Raw genomic sequence first — 13,848 nt, 5'->3', positions numbered from 1 at the left:
ACACACACACACACACACACACACACACACACACACACACACACACACGTTCACACTGACTCTCTTAATCAAACTAATCTTCCATACTCTAAGGTAACATCATTCTGAAAGTGAAAATTATGTCCCAAATGAGGGCAAGTGGGTAAGAGAACTGGAAGTTAGAAGATACAGCAAGAAGAAAAAGGTATTTACTTATATTTGGCTTGCAGTTACATCAAAAGGGAAAATACCATAAAAAGTTGATCCATAACCACAATACCCCCCATATCTGGTGGTAAAACGTTGTTTGCATCCTTTCACATTTTAAACAAATTCCAGCGATGCTGTAGAATGAAACGTGAGGTCTAATCCCAGCACCCATGCATTGGTTTTGTTTTGGAGACTCGGTTTTACTCTGAACTAGGCTTCTGACTTACTTGTCTACCGGAGGGCAAATCATAACCAATATACCTCAGTCTTGTCATCTAAAAATGAAGGTGGACTTAGGAAGATGAACTAATTAAAGGTTGCAAAGCACTTTGAGTCTATAAAGCCATGTGTAATTACAACCATTAACCCTAATAACATAATTAAGTGTTGAAGGTTGTGTCTTGGTCATTTTATTTTCTGAATTCAGGGAGGGACTCCTTCAAAGCCCATTCTATTTACTTTCCCAAGGCAATTGTCTCAGTGCATTTTGTGTTGCTGTAACGGAACACCTAAGATAGGGTAATTTATAAAGTAAAGCAGTCGATTAGCTCTAGAGTTGGTAAGTCCAAGATTGAGGGGTTGCATCTGGTAAGGGCCTTCCTGCTGTGTCATAAAATGGCAGAAAGCATCACATGGTGAGAGAGAGCAAGAATATGCCAAATTCAGCTTTTATAACAAGCTTCTGATAATAACATCATCCATTCACCCAGAGTCCTCATGACATAATCACCTCGTAAAGGTCCTATCTTCTCAACATTGTTGCACTGGGGATTAAGTTTCCAAAACATGAACTTTGGAAGACACATTTGAACCATAACAGAAATTAATAAATTAAAATAAAAAAACTGGTAATTTGGACCAGTGTGCTCTTGAACAGTTATGTATTTTGAGATACACCAAGCTTTTTTCTGCTAATTATTCTAATATTTATCTTATGTTCACTATGTCACTATTAAAATTTTTTTTCTATTATGTTATTATCTTATGTATTAATAGCGGTTAATAATATATTTACCAAATATTAACTTTGTTTAAAAATTTTCAGTTGGGGCAGTGTTTAGCAAATGTAGAGTAAGCCGGTCTCTTGAAATAGAACTCACTAACCTCTTAACACAGGAAAATCAGTGATTTTATCAGATGAGAAATACATAGAGAAGCTATTCTCTGGGTGCAAAGATTGAAATTGTTTCTTGTGAAAGACACTAGTTTAAAAAAGACACAAGAGAAACTTTATAGGTAGTGCTGACACGAAAAGCGTTGGAAAATGAGTTGTCCCTTCACACCTCAACTTCTCATTCAATGTCATGGTGGGCAAAATTATTTTGCCTTAGGCTTTAGCTGCAAAATGGGTTGATAGCACTTGACCACAGATGGAATAATTGCAGTGAGGTTTGGAAGCCTACAGCATTTTTATTGAGGACATTTCCCCCTTGTGCATCTGTTAACTGTTATTACAGATTTGAGATACCATTAATCAGTAGCATCTTTAGCAAATGTAGAGTAGATTGTTGCATACTGAGGTTCAGCCAGGCACCCCCATTAGTTGGCATACATTGGATCTCACTTGCAAAAACATGTTTCTGCTATTATCCTTACAGAAGGCTGTGTGTTCACACACATGCACAATTATGAGACTGAACACTCCCTTCTTCTTTGGATTGCTCTTTGATCTTTTGTTGTTTTGCTCCTTGTGTCCATATGGAAATGTTAGCAACCAGCAGGCAATTCCTTCCCATTATGATTCCTCCTCCATCGTCTTTCCCCTGTTGTTTCTTGTTTGCGTTGGGCTCCAGATTGATGCCAACATTTCAAAGGGGTGCACCTCATCAGGTTCAAAAGCTCAATTTGCTTTAAGTAGCCAGCAAAGCTTACCCTTATTTTTAAGTACCTGTTTATACCTGTTTCCCTGACCTGCAATGACAACTTGGGCATCTCGAGAGAAACAGTTTCCTTGTGAGTCTGGGAGACCTATGGGATTAGGCAGGTAGGTCATAAACGCTGTCAGCATTGAGCCTGTTTTTAGCGCAGTACTCTTGGGATTTCCATTTTGGTCTTTACTGACTAGGAGTACATATAATAACACACAGGCATGACCTCATCCAAAGACAATTTATTTAAAATTTCCAAACCCTAAAAACGCTTAATTTGTGGGTGGTAGTTTATAACCATTTCTAAAATTTCTTCCTGTCTGTAGTACCCAGTAACTTTAGTCCTGGAACTTTAGTCTCTCTTTTATTCTACTGGAAAATACCAAAGATATGAGAGCATAGAAATATGTGCTTACTAAGGGAGTTTTCTTTCTCTTAGAACCTTCTGAAACTCCTCCCTGGGAGAGATTAAATAAAGTCTGTGCTTTCCCATTTCCCAATTCTACCTCCACACATCAAACAAATGAAAATCCTTCCAAAACTCATCTCCCTTCATGCCCACACTCAAATATGCTGTTTCATGTGGGTCGACCGAAGTATTTTTCTGATTTTTCTCCCCATCTGTTCTTTGAATAAACATGCATCCTAAAGAGCAGGAGGTCTTAAAGGATCAAAATCGGTTCCTGTATTTGGAAATGCTTTCAAAAGACCACACTGCACTTAGCCATTCGGTCAAATGAGATGCCGTTTGCTTCTAATAGCACTTAATTACTTTCCACATCACTTCTTCATCTGCATGACTTGGCTAGTGTGAGGTTGGGAAAAGTTATAAGAAAAAAAAAATCCCAGGTGTGTGAGCTGGTAGGACTGCTGCGTTTGGCTGTGTTTCCACCAGACCAATGCCACCAGTCCTTTTAGGTAGGCAAATTAGCTGTGCCTGTGTCTGGAATTGTAGAACCAAATAACCAGAGATGTAATCAGTTGGTTTTTAACTTTTTAACTGGTTGTTTGGTTGCTCTAGACAAACGTCTCCATTTCCTTCTTCTATAAATAAATTAATACCTGGTGAGATGTAAAAGCCCACTTGAATGGAAAACATCATGCTCTGATGAAACTCTGAGAGAAGATATAACACAAAGTGTGAAAAATTCAGAACAAATTATAGTATCTTCAAGGCAGAATTTGGTTACCCTGATTAATTAGGGTTTTTTTTCCTTCAGATAAAAAGAGAGGGGAGAGTGGAGTAAAGAACTGCCTAACCTAATGTAAGTTTTCAGCTTTCAATAAATACTTCCAGCTTAAACCCTCTGAATAGTCTGTGAGTATGTTTGTTCATCTGAATTGAATTCTGGTGGCATAATGTACAAAGACTAGTTGTTTTTCTTATCACAGTTTAGTCAAACCTGAAGTGGACAAATTTTTTTTTTATTAAAGCGAGGTACTAAATGACTTAGGCTTAGCTTTTGCAGATCAAAAGCAAAACTGATGATATTGTGTAGGTACTTCCGTGCCAAGAAAGACAACTCTTGCTCCCCCCTCACCATCCTGTTTGTCTGACGTGCCCTTCTGGATGGGGAGTACACTTCGTACACAGTCACCGTCAGCTGGAGGAAAACTTTCTGCAGACATTTGAGGGATTGGGGCCCAGTGGGCTGGCAGGAGTGTGTGGGGATAGGGAAGGATGGGTGGTCCCAGGCACAGTAACAGAGGGGAATGGAGGTGGCGGGGGACACCCCAGAATGGCCTCCGTGTCCACTGAAACAGCACACATGGGCCATGCAAAAATAGGCATCGGTCTGGGTTTGGCCTGAGCTCCAGCTATCTGCTGTACATTTCCTCTTAGCTACTTGGCAGGCTCTTTAAAGAAAGACATTCCAAACTAACTCATTATTACCTTCTTCCTTCTGTGCCCTATTTCTATAAATAGCCCAAGTCAGAAGCTTTGAGTTCATTTTCCACACCTTCTTTCCTCCATCTCCCTTTGTAGTCTCCCCTCCCCGCCTTTTTTTTTTTTTTTTCTGCCTTATAGCTACTGGGCTGGAAGCAACTTAAAGACAAGAATACATCTGGCTTATATTTATGTGATGAACCCTCTGTAGAGTGGCTGACACTGAGTAGGCTTTTTAAAAAATCAGTTGTGGAATTAATCGATCCATCACCAAGCCCAGTCAGTTCTTCTTATTTTATTCCCCTCACTCAAAATTCTTCAATTGGTTTCCTTTGAATAGAGAGTAAATATAAAATAGTTACCAGACTCTACAAAACTTCTGTTTTGAGTTTGCTTATTCTAAAGAATAACCATAGAGAATCACATTAAATACGCTAACATCTCTCATCTGTTGTGTCTCTGTCAGGCCATGTTGTCTCCACTGCCTGAAGCATGATTTTCCCCTGTTTTTATATGGTGACCCCCCACTCATCCATCCTGATTTGACTTAGTTATCACCTGTGGAAAGGCTCCCTAAATGCCAGCCCACTCAATAGGTATCTGTTCTCGGAGCACCAGGCTTCCAACTCTTTCAAAACACTTTATTAGTCTGGGTGTGGTGTCTCATGCCTGTAATCCCAGCACTTTGGAAGTACAAGGCGGGTGGATCACAAAGTCAGGAGTTTGAGACCAGCCTGACAAACATGGTGAAACCCTGTCTCTACTAAAACTATAAAACTAGCCGGACATGGTAGTTGCACACCTGTAATCCCAGCTACAGGAGGGGCTGAGGCAGGAGAATTGCTTGAACCCGGGAGGCAGCGATTGCAGTAGGTTGAGAGCGCATCTCTGCACTCTAGCCTGGGGAACAAGAGTGAAAACTCCATCGCAAAAAACAGCAACAAAAACAAACAAAAAACCCACTTCATAGTCCTGAGATTACTTGCTAAGTGCATTTAGCCCTTACTAGATTATATACGGCTTGAAAGCAAGACTTTGCTTCTTTGCATCCTAGTTTGGTAGGTATATAGAAACTTTCAGAAATTTAGCTCAGGTATTTGACCTCACACAGAGGGATGTTATGCTGCTGCTAAGTCAAACCCTCACTGCAGCTAAAACAGGCAGCTCTGCAGGCAGAAGAGAAGTTTGGAGATGAGCCGTATGTCTCCTGTAGCAGGCCCGAAGGGAAACAAGAAAAACGGGGGAGGAAAATAAGTAGGAGAAGCAGCATTCTCCGCAGGAAGAGAGGCACCACTTCCCAACAACCCTAACGGAAGCTCCTATCTATGGCGCTTTTCCTTCTTTTGCGGATTAAAATGACTTCTATGATGTTTATAATGTTCTTTCAACCTAGGAAAAGTTAGTTTTCCAAATCTTAAAATGCTTGACGTAGAGTTGAGCTAGGGGGAAGGGAACCCAGAAGCCTGATATGCCAGCAAAAGGGTAAACATTTCTTACCAGTTGGGATTTTGGCTTCTCTCTCCCTGTGCGAACCAGTAAAAGGGATATAAGGATCACTGTTTATGTTCTCCGTAAATGTATAATTAATGAAAACGGATTTGTAAGGTTGGTCGTAAGCTGTAGACAATCTTGTGTGCTTTGCAAGTCTTTCTGTATAGTTCTGTTGAAGAAAGGGTGTCTTGGGTTAGGATTCAGGCCCAGGACCCCATAAGCCTGCCGTTCAAGCCAGCTCAGCAAAGTGGCAAACTTGGCTACAGGCCTCCATCTTGTTTCATGTCCTTGGGAACATAATCTGTAAGCGATTGGCGATACTTTGTTTTAGTCTTTGCCATTTTATAGTGGTCGCTGTCTTCTTGTGCTGAATCAGATAAGCCAGTTTGTCAGTCTGGGTGTTGCCAGCTGATCCATCAAAGGCAGGGTTTACAAAATATCTTAAGCACTGATCTTGAGAGCAGTTTAGGGAGGGTCAAAGTCTTGTAGCCTCCAGCTGCATGGCTCCTGGGCTGTGGTTTCCAATCTTGTGGCTAGTTTCTAGGTCTGGTCCCCAGGCAAGAGGGAAGTATATGTGGGTAAGTGGCTGTTCTCATCTTTGTTTTAGACTATATATTGTAAACCTGGCTCCTCCCAAAGTTGGTTCAGCCTACGCCCAGGGATGGGCAAGAACAGCTTGAGGGCTAGAAACAAAATGTAGTTGTTTGGATCAAATCTCCTTCACCATCTCAGTCACAATTTTGCAATGACAGTTTCAAAAGCTGCCTATCACTCCTTTAAAAATAACTTGAACATTCATAGTTAAGTCATAACCTAATTAGGGCTCGTTCACCTGTAAGGGTAATTTCTGTAAAGTTCAATAGCTGAAAATCTTAACTGCTTGGTGTGGCTAAAGTCAAGTAACAAGGGATTTAAAAGGATTTTCTTAAAGAGTGCTCAGCTTAATTAAATGAAGATATTCAAGTTATAGGTATATTTAAAAGGCCTTTATATTTTTCTCTTCTTGAATCTTGTTTTTCTGGAAAAAGGCTCTTTTCTTCTCAGTTAAAGGAATTATTTTTCTCCACTTTTTGTCTTACCACTCTTAATACATGCATAAAAGGCCCTAAAATAACTTCTGGTAGTATGGGACTCCTGGGAGAAAACAGAGGAGGTACCAGAAACCCCATTTTGAGAAAAAAAGCTCTGTTTCTTTCATGAAACCCCAGGAATTAAAAGGAGATAGATCCCTCTCAAAATCAAAGGCTCTGTTTTGTTTTGCGTTGTGGTTATCTGACTGTTTTGAGTTTTGGGGGAATCAGAAATTACTTCACATTATGAGACAGCTTTGTTGTGTAATAATGTTGGAAGTAAAATTTTTGGTGCTGCAAAGGCAACAGCATTCAAATATGAATTTTCTCAGCAAGGCAATTTTATTTTCTGCAGAAAGGGTGCTACTTGGAAGCCTGGTTCTCATAAGAGCACATCAAACAATGAAAATCAGAGTTTTTTTTTTTTTTAAATCCCTGATGCAGTTCTTACTGCTGTGTGCTATCTCCACTGACTGGAGTTGGACCACACAATCTAGACTGGTCTCAGCTGGCCAAAAACTTAAAATTTTCCTAAACAGGTAAACACATGATGGAGAACAAAGGAAGGAAGGGGGTTATTTAGGGGAAACTAGGAGAATAATAACATTTCCAAATAAGGAAGAGGTATAGGCTGTAAGCCAGGAAATGCCGGGCTATGTTCAGACATGTCTGAGCAGGCTGTAGGCTAGAACAAATCACTTGGTTAAAGTACCAGGACACAGAATGTACTTAACTCCCTTACTATATTTAACAGCTACATAGGGCTTAACAAAGAGTTGTTAGCAAAAAACAAGGAAGCTTGAAGGAAGTTATTTTATTATTTTTTTTTTTGAGACGGAGTTTCGCTCTTGTTACCCAGGCTGGAGTGCAATGGCGCGATCTCGGCTCACCGCAACCTCCGCCTCCTGGGTTCAGGCAATTCTCCTGCCTCAGCCTCCTGAGTAGCTGGGATTACAGGCACGCGCCACCATGCCCAGCTAATTTTTTGTAGTTTTTAGTAGAGACGGGGTTTCACCATGTTGACCAGGATGGTCTAGATCTCTTGACCTCATGATCCACCTGCCTCGGCCTCCCAAAGTGCTGGGATTACAGGAAGTTAGTTTTTAAAAGAGATTATTATTTCTAACACTTACTATTTATTCTTTAACAAAAAGGGAAACTTTGAAGGGAACTTTTTACTTTTCATAATAACTAGGTAGAAAATACACTGTAGGAGATGGCTAATAATAGCTATAAATCAGAGAGGCATGCTCTTGGCCACCTGGAAGACAAGCAAACATCCCCCCCACCCCCCCAACCCCCCTGCACTGGGAGATGAGAGTCCAATCACGGTCGGGCTGATTAGAAAATAAGCCAATTAGCATTGGGTTGACTGGCAATGAAATGTATGGTAGAAGCACTACATCATCTCCTCCCATAGCATCTATATGGTCTTTCATAAATTAAGCATTAAAATAAAAGCATAACAAGGAGGTCTTAAGACACTAATCTACTCTTTAGTGAAAGGGTTATAAAAGGTTTGTAAAGATTTCACCTCATGGGCCAATTGGTTAGAATCCCAGATGGAATAATCTATATTGGGTTAACATTAATAAACTAATACAAGGGTAAAAATTTTGCTTTGAACAAAATTTTCCTGTCATAGTAAAGGCTAATAAAAAGTTTGTGAATCATCATTTTGGCAAAATAATTTATGGCAATCTGGAAATTGTCTTTCTTGATGCCTGGCTTTTTGGATGGTTAAGAGGTTTCATGAAACATTCAGAAAAGATTTAAACAGAATCATCTGACATATTTAGTCACATGAGATTGCCAAAATGATGTCTAATATTCTTTAAGTTTTATTTTGGTGAATAATACTAACATATGTTCCAAAATTGTATGGGATTTCTGAAATTCTAATGTCTAAGTATATGCTATCAATCATCATCAAGGGTAAAGTTATTGTAAACCATGAAGACAAATAAACTTGTCAGTCATATTTTTAACTGTAACTACCCTGGAAATTTGTCATTCATAGACAATTGTTTTGTTCCTTCTCAAAAGACAGTTTACAATAAGCTATATTAAGGACTTTAACAGGTGTTCTCAAATGCAGGTTTTTAATAGCTTTAAAGATTGTAACACTGAAATGAAGAATGTACGGGACTTATAAAAAAGTGACACGTTGACAAATATCAAGCAAAACAAAAGTTAACTAAGCAGACTACACTCAGAAAGTTAAAGCAACCTTTTTAAATTTTGCTTGAAGTATTGCTGATCCTTGTTTTGATTTTCAGAGTCAAGGAAGGTTATTTTAAACTATTTACAGCCTTTAATAATTAAGTTATACTCCTGTGAACAAAGTTTGGAGCATGTTTACTTTTCTCTGCCTGGTTCCTCTAGAATTTGGAAACTATCTGTGAGTACTCTTAACTTATGGCAATATAATTGTCTGCATCCCAGCAATAAGAATTCATTTTTCTTTGTCAACAGGACACAATTGGAAAAACTGATTATTTTACCAAGGCTTTGACTGAAAGGGTGTGTTTCCCTTTAAGGAATCAAGCCTGACATATGAAGCCAATAAAAGTCCCTTGGGGAGAACTGGTCTCATACCTTGTCTACGCAGTCCCGGGGTTCCTAACCTGTGGTCAGTAAAGAATGTCACTTTCTAACAGGTCTGGGAGCTCCGAATTTATCTTGGAATCTCAAGAGGAGAGGATCACCTAACGTACAGGTATTAGAGGATACAAACCCATGGCTGGGCTTGGCTTTAAAAGTCTTATCTGAAACTCCTTGTGGAACAGAGTTTCATCAAAGCCAGTCCAGAAGGCCTATGGAGAAAAAACCATTGTTGCTGCACTTTATGCAAACAACCAGGCCAATTACAAGGCTAATGTTTATTCATAATTAGTTTTTACCAAAAATGAGAACTGGAGAAAAAATTTTGCTCCAAAGCTTATCATACATTTGTCATTAAATCCTAGTCTCATTAATTGTTTTTAAGCTTTTTGCCTACATTTTAGACTAACCCTACTTATTCCTGTGAATCAAGTGGTGATCTTCTGCAGCTTGGGAGAAAAAAGGGGGATGAGTGATGTAAAAATGTGAATCAACATGCTGGTTCTGGGTAATTACCTTGCAAAATCTGCCAGGTAATGAAAGTGAGTAAGGTGCCCATAACCTGGAGGTTTCTTTGTTTGGGAAAATAAAACCAAGGAACTTCATAGACCCCAAAAGGGGAATGCTCTATCTTGGCAAGTAAAATTTTAGATGGAAATTACCTACCACACCACACTTGTGGGAACTGCTGTCCTCATTCTACTATTTGCAATAGGGTTATACATGGTAGCACCTTCTAACTGATACATTGAACAGAGAGTTTGACAGAGAGTTTCCATTGCTGTATTATTTTGCTTAATTTTTATCCTTATAGCAGGGATAATAGTTGACAAAAAGGAAGCATGAAAGTTTTACTATCACTGAGTTCTAGGACTTTTTATTGGGGTTAGTAATGCAATTTTAAATAAAACATGCTGCTTTTGGATTAACACCTCTAGTAAAGTAGAGGAAAATCTACAGGTACTTAAAAATCAAACCAAAATTATTGACAGGCTCAGGGAAAATGCCGGCTTCAGCCCCAGGTGGCTAAAGTCCCTTTTTAATAAATTCAGGTCTTGTTTACAGAATTGGTTAACCCCTTTATTAAGCACTCTCTTGAATATATGTCTTGTATTGATATTTGGACCCTGTATACTCAATACTATAACTCAAATAGTTTCTTCTTGCCTAGAAGCAAACTCCAAATGGTGCTGTAAACTGAACCACACATGGACATACCATTCTTCTGAGGACCCTTAGATCAACCACAGGAGCCCTAGCTGCTGTTCCCCGTTGGATGCCCCTTTTTAGCAGGATGTAGCCAGAAGAAGTGGTTGCCCAAAACCCCCAATAGCAGTTGGTTTGGCATTTTCACAGGGAAGCGTGTTAGAGAAAAAAGGGTCCTTGGAAAGTTTTTGTTTTTTAAAGCATCTCTGGAAAAAGTTTCATGTAAAGTCCTGCTCTTAGAGCCAGGTCAGCAACCTTCGATACGCAAATGTGGCCATTAGGAACTGGATCCACCCAAACATAGAGATTCCCTAGGCCCTCCTGTCCTTTCCCCACATGTTCCTGGCAACATGGCTGCCCCCACATATCCCCACATGTGTAGAACATCATGGCACTCTGCATTTGCATATTCAAAGGCTAGCGTTGGAGGGCCAGCTTTTTTGTGGGCTACATGAATGACATGCCTAGTCAAACCAATCCCCTGAGCCCTATGCAAATCAAACACTGCTTCCTCCAGCCTCTGCATATATACCTGGCTGTTATCCACGGCAGGTGGGGACCTCCTCTTTTGGCTTTGGCACCCCCCTTTCTGTACGGGGGAGCTTCTTCCTTCTGTCTTCTCCCTTCCTTCTTACCTATTAAACTCTCTGCTCCTTAAAACAAACAAATAAACAAAAAAGTGGTTTGAAGCCCCAATGCATGGAATTTGGAGTAGAAGTTCCCCTGACTCTGGTTTTGCGTCACACAGGACAAGGTAATTGGAGGTACTAGTTACCTAGACAAAAAGTGGCTGAGTCTGATTGGGGCCTGCCATTTGCAGACAGCACTGAGGTTAGAATTTTGTCTTACGGCCATAGAAAGGATGCTGGAATAACTCCAGACAATGCTATGAGAACCTTGAGATTTTTTTCTTTATGTTATTAAAATAAGAAGAGTCCAGAATGATTACTGTGATCAGTGATTATAATATCTTCTACATGCACGTCAAGATTAAAACACCCAAGAGATAGCCACAAAATCAAGTGATACATGCCTTAATTTGTTTCTTTCCTTTCTGAAGGCTAGGTAGGTAGAGAATTACAAATGGGCAAAAGTACAAAGGGTAAGTAATCATATCAGTGCATTAATTTAGAATGTCTGAAACAGGGTCTGGTGGCAATGACACCAGGAGAGAAGATAAGATTAACATAGCTATTATTTGGGTATCAGCATTTTATTTTATAATGTGCCCATCATATAATTAGGCATTGTTATCAATTGCAAATACATGAAATCAACCTAAGTGTCTATTAATAGATAAATGGCCAAAGAAAATGTGTATATACATATGCACACACTGTGATATATGTACACCATGGTCTATTACTGTCCTTCTCTCTCTGTTCCCTTTCCTATCTCTTTCTCTCCTTGTTATTGTCCCGTTCTCACTCTCCTCTTCTCCTCCTTCTCTGTATCCTCCTAACCGCATCCTCCTCAAAGTGGTCAAGGGTACAGCTACAGAAGCTGTTCCTTACCTGCCTTCAAGGATGGCTTTGGCTTTGCCCTAGACCACAGTGAGGGTGATGCCCAGAGCCTGGCAGGGGGCTGGAGATTGGACGGAAGGCTGCTGTTGATTGGACAGGGTCAGAATGGCATCACCACTTATTGAGCACCTGCTATGTGAGAGGCAAGGATCCACTGGCTGAGAGGGACCCGCAGACCTGGGCTTGCCTTTCCAATCCCTTGTTTTGCTGTGTGACTGGGAGAAAGTCACCCTCTCTGGGTGTCTGCGGACTCTTTGGTGAATTGGGGTAAATGCCACAGGGCTGCTGTGAAGACTGAATGAGACCATGTATGTAAATCACTTGGTGTAGTGCCTGGCTAGAAAATAATGCTGGAGAGAGTGCCATCATCTTGGCTGGCATTATTTGTATTGTTAGGCCCTGACCTGGGAGCTTCTCGTTTATTATTTCATTAAATCTCTTCTTTTTATGAAAAAAAAATTTCCTTCTGAAAAGTAGGAAATCCTGTCATTTACAACAACATAGATGAAATTGAAGAACATTTTGTTAATAACCCAGACACAGAAAGACAAAGACTGCATGATCTCACTTACATGTGGAATCTAAAAAAGTTGAACTCATAGAAGTAGAGAGTAGTGGTTACCGGGGACTGGGGTGGGCTTGGGAGTGGAGGACATTGGAGAGACGTTGATAAGTTCAAGTGATCTATTGTAGAACATGATCATTATAGTAAAAAGCAATGTTTGTATACCAGAAAATTACTGAGAGAGTAGATTTTAAGTATCCTTACCACAAAAAAGTTTTAAGTATTTGAGGTAATGGATATGTTAATTGGCTTTATTTAGTATTATACAATGTATACATGTATCAAAGCATAATGTTTGTACATCATAAATATATTCAGTCTTGTCAATTAAAAAATAAGGCATTGTTAAAAGCTCTTTAATATGCAATGATGATTAGGATATTATGAAGAAAGAGTGGCAGTAGAGGGAAAATTATACACTGTCAGGGGAAGTTGCTTTTTTGAATATCATAAGGAATATAAGAAAGTACCTGAGGCCATTTTCTGTTAGACTTTTCCGTTACAATCTTTCTTTAGCCATGAAGGCAGGAAGTTAGATGAATTTGGTCTATTAACTGTAAAGGAGGAAAAACTACAAAGTTGCTTTGAGAATGCCTATTTCACTTTCTTTTCCCCTGCCTTCCTTCCACTCCTGTAAAAAAGGGATACAAAATTTCCGAAAACTCCACTTTCAGATTATTTTTTCTATTAGAAAACAGGACATTTTAATAACCAAAAAATCCTCAAAATGATGCCATTAATTTATTAAACTTGTGGCATAGGTCCTTTAGGGAGAAGGCTTTCTATCCCCTCCTATCTTCCTTTTTCTGAAAAAGAAAATAATATGGTATAGTTTATTGATGGTCGTAATTGATTACAAGAGAATGGAATTCATTTTGGTCCTAAAAATGCTGATATGGGTGGGGGTGGCAAATAGTGTTTCCCGCCATTTTTCTGTCTTTCTTTTTTTTCTTTTTCACAGTAGGGAGGAAACTGGCAGAAATAAATGAACCACAAAATTGTGGACAAATCAGACCACTGGAATTAATGAGATCTCTCCAAGTAGAACGTTCTCTGAGGCCAGGTTTAGTATCTGTGAAAAAACCAAAAAACAACCAGTATATTCTTGTGGGGCTTTAAAGATGGAAACTGATTCCTCTGCATGGTAATACAGAAAAAGGATTTAACCTATAAGATTTCCCCAGAGTCCTCACTAATAAGATAGAGTCAGCTGAAAATCACTTTGCTCAGGATAGACTGTGACTTCTAAAAGGTGTGTTGAAATTAATCAGTACATTCCTGTCTTACGCTGCTTTTATGTTTCACATCCAAGAGCCTTCGTTAGGACAAGGTGAGGAAGACATGGTTTCCCAGGCACGAGAGGCTCTGGTAGTCTTGGCAGGCATCACTTAGTTGCAAGGGCAGGTGAGCTGAAAGCAGCACATCTTAAAGGTTTTGTATGTTG

This window comes from Sapajus apella, unplaced genomic scaffold (assembly GCF_009761245.1).
Source record: "Sapajus apella isolate SASKATOON/1434 unplaced genomic scaffold, GSC_monkey_1.0 scaffold63, whole genome shotgun sequence".
NCBI classification, from domain to species: Eukaryota; Metazoa; Chordata; class Mammalia; order Primates; family Cebidae; genus Sapajus; species Sapajus apella.
Note: the sequence above shows the minus strand (reverse complement) of the source record.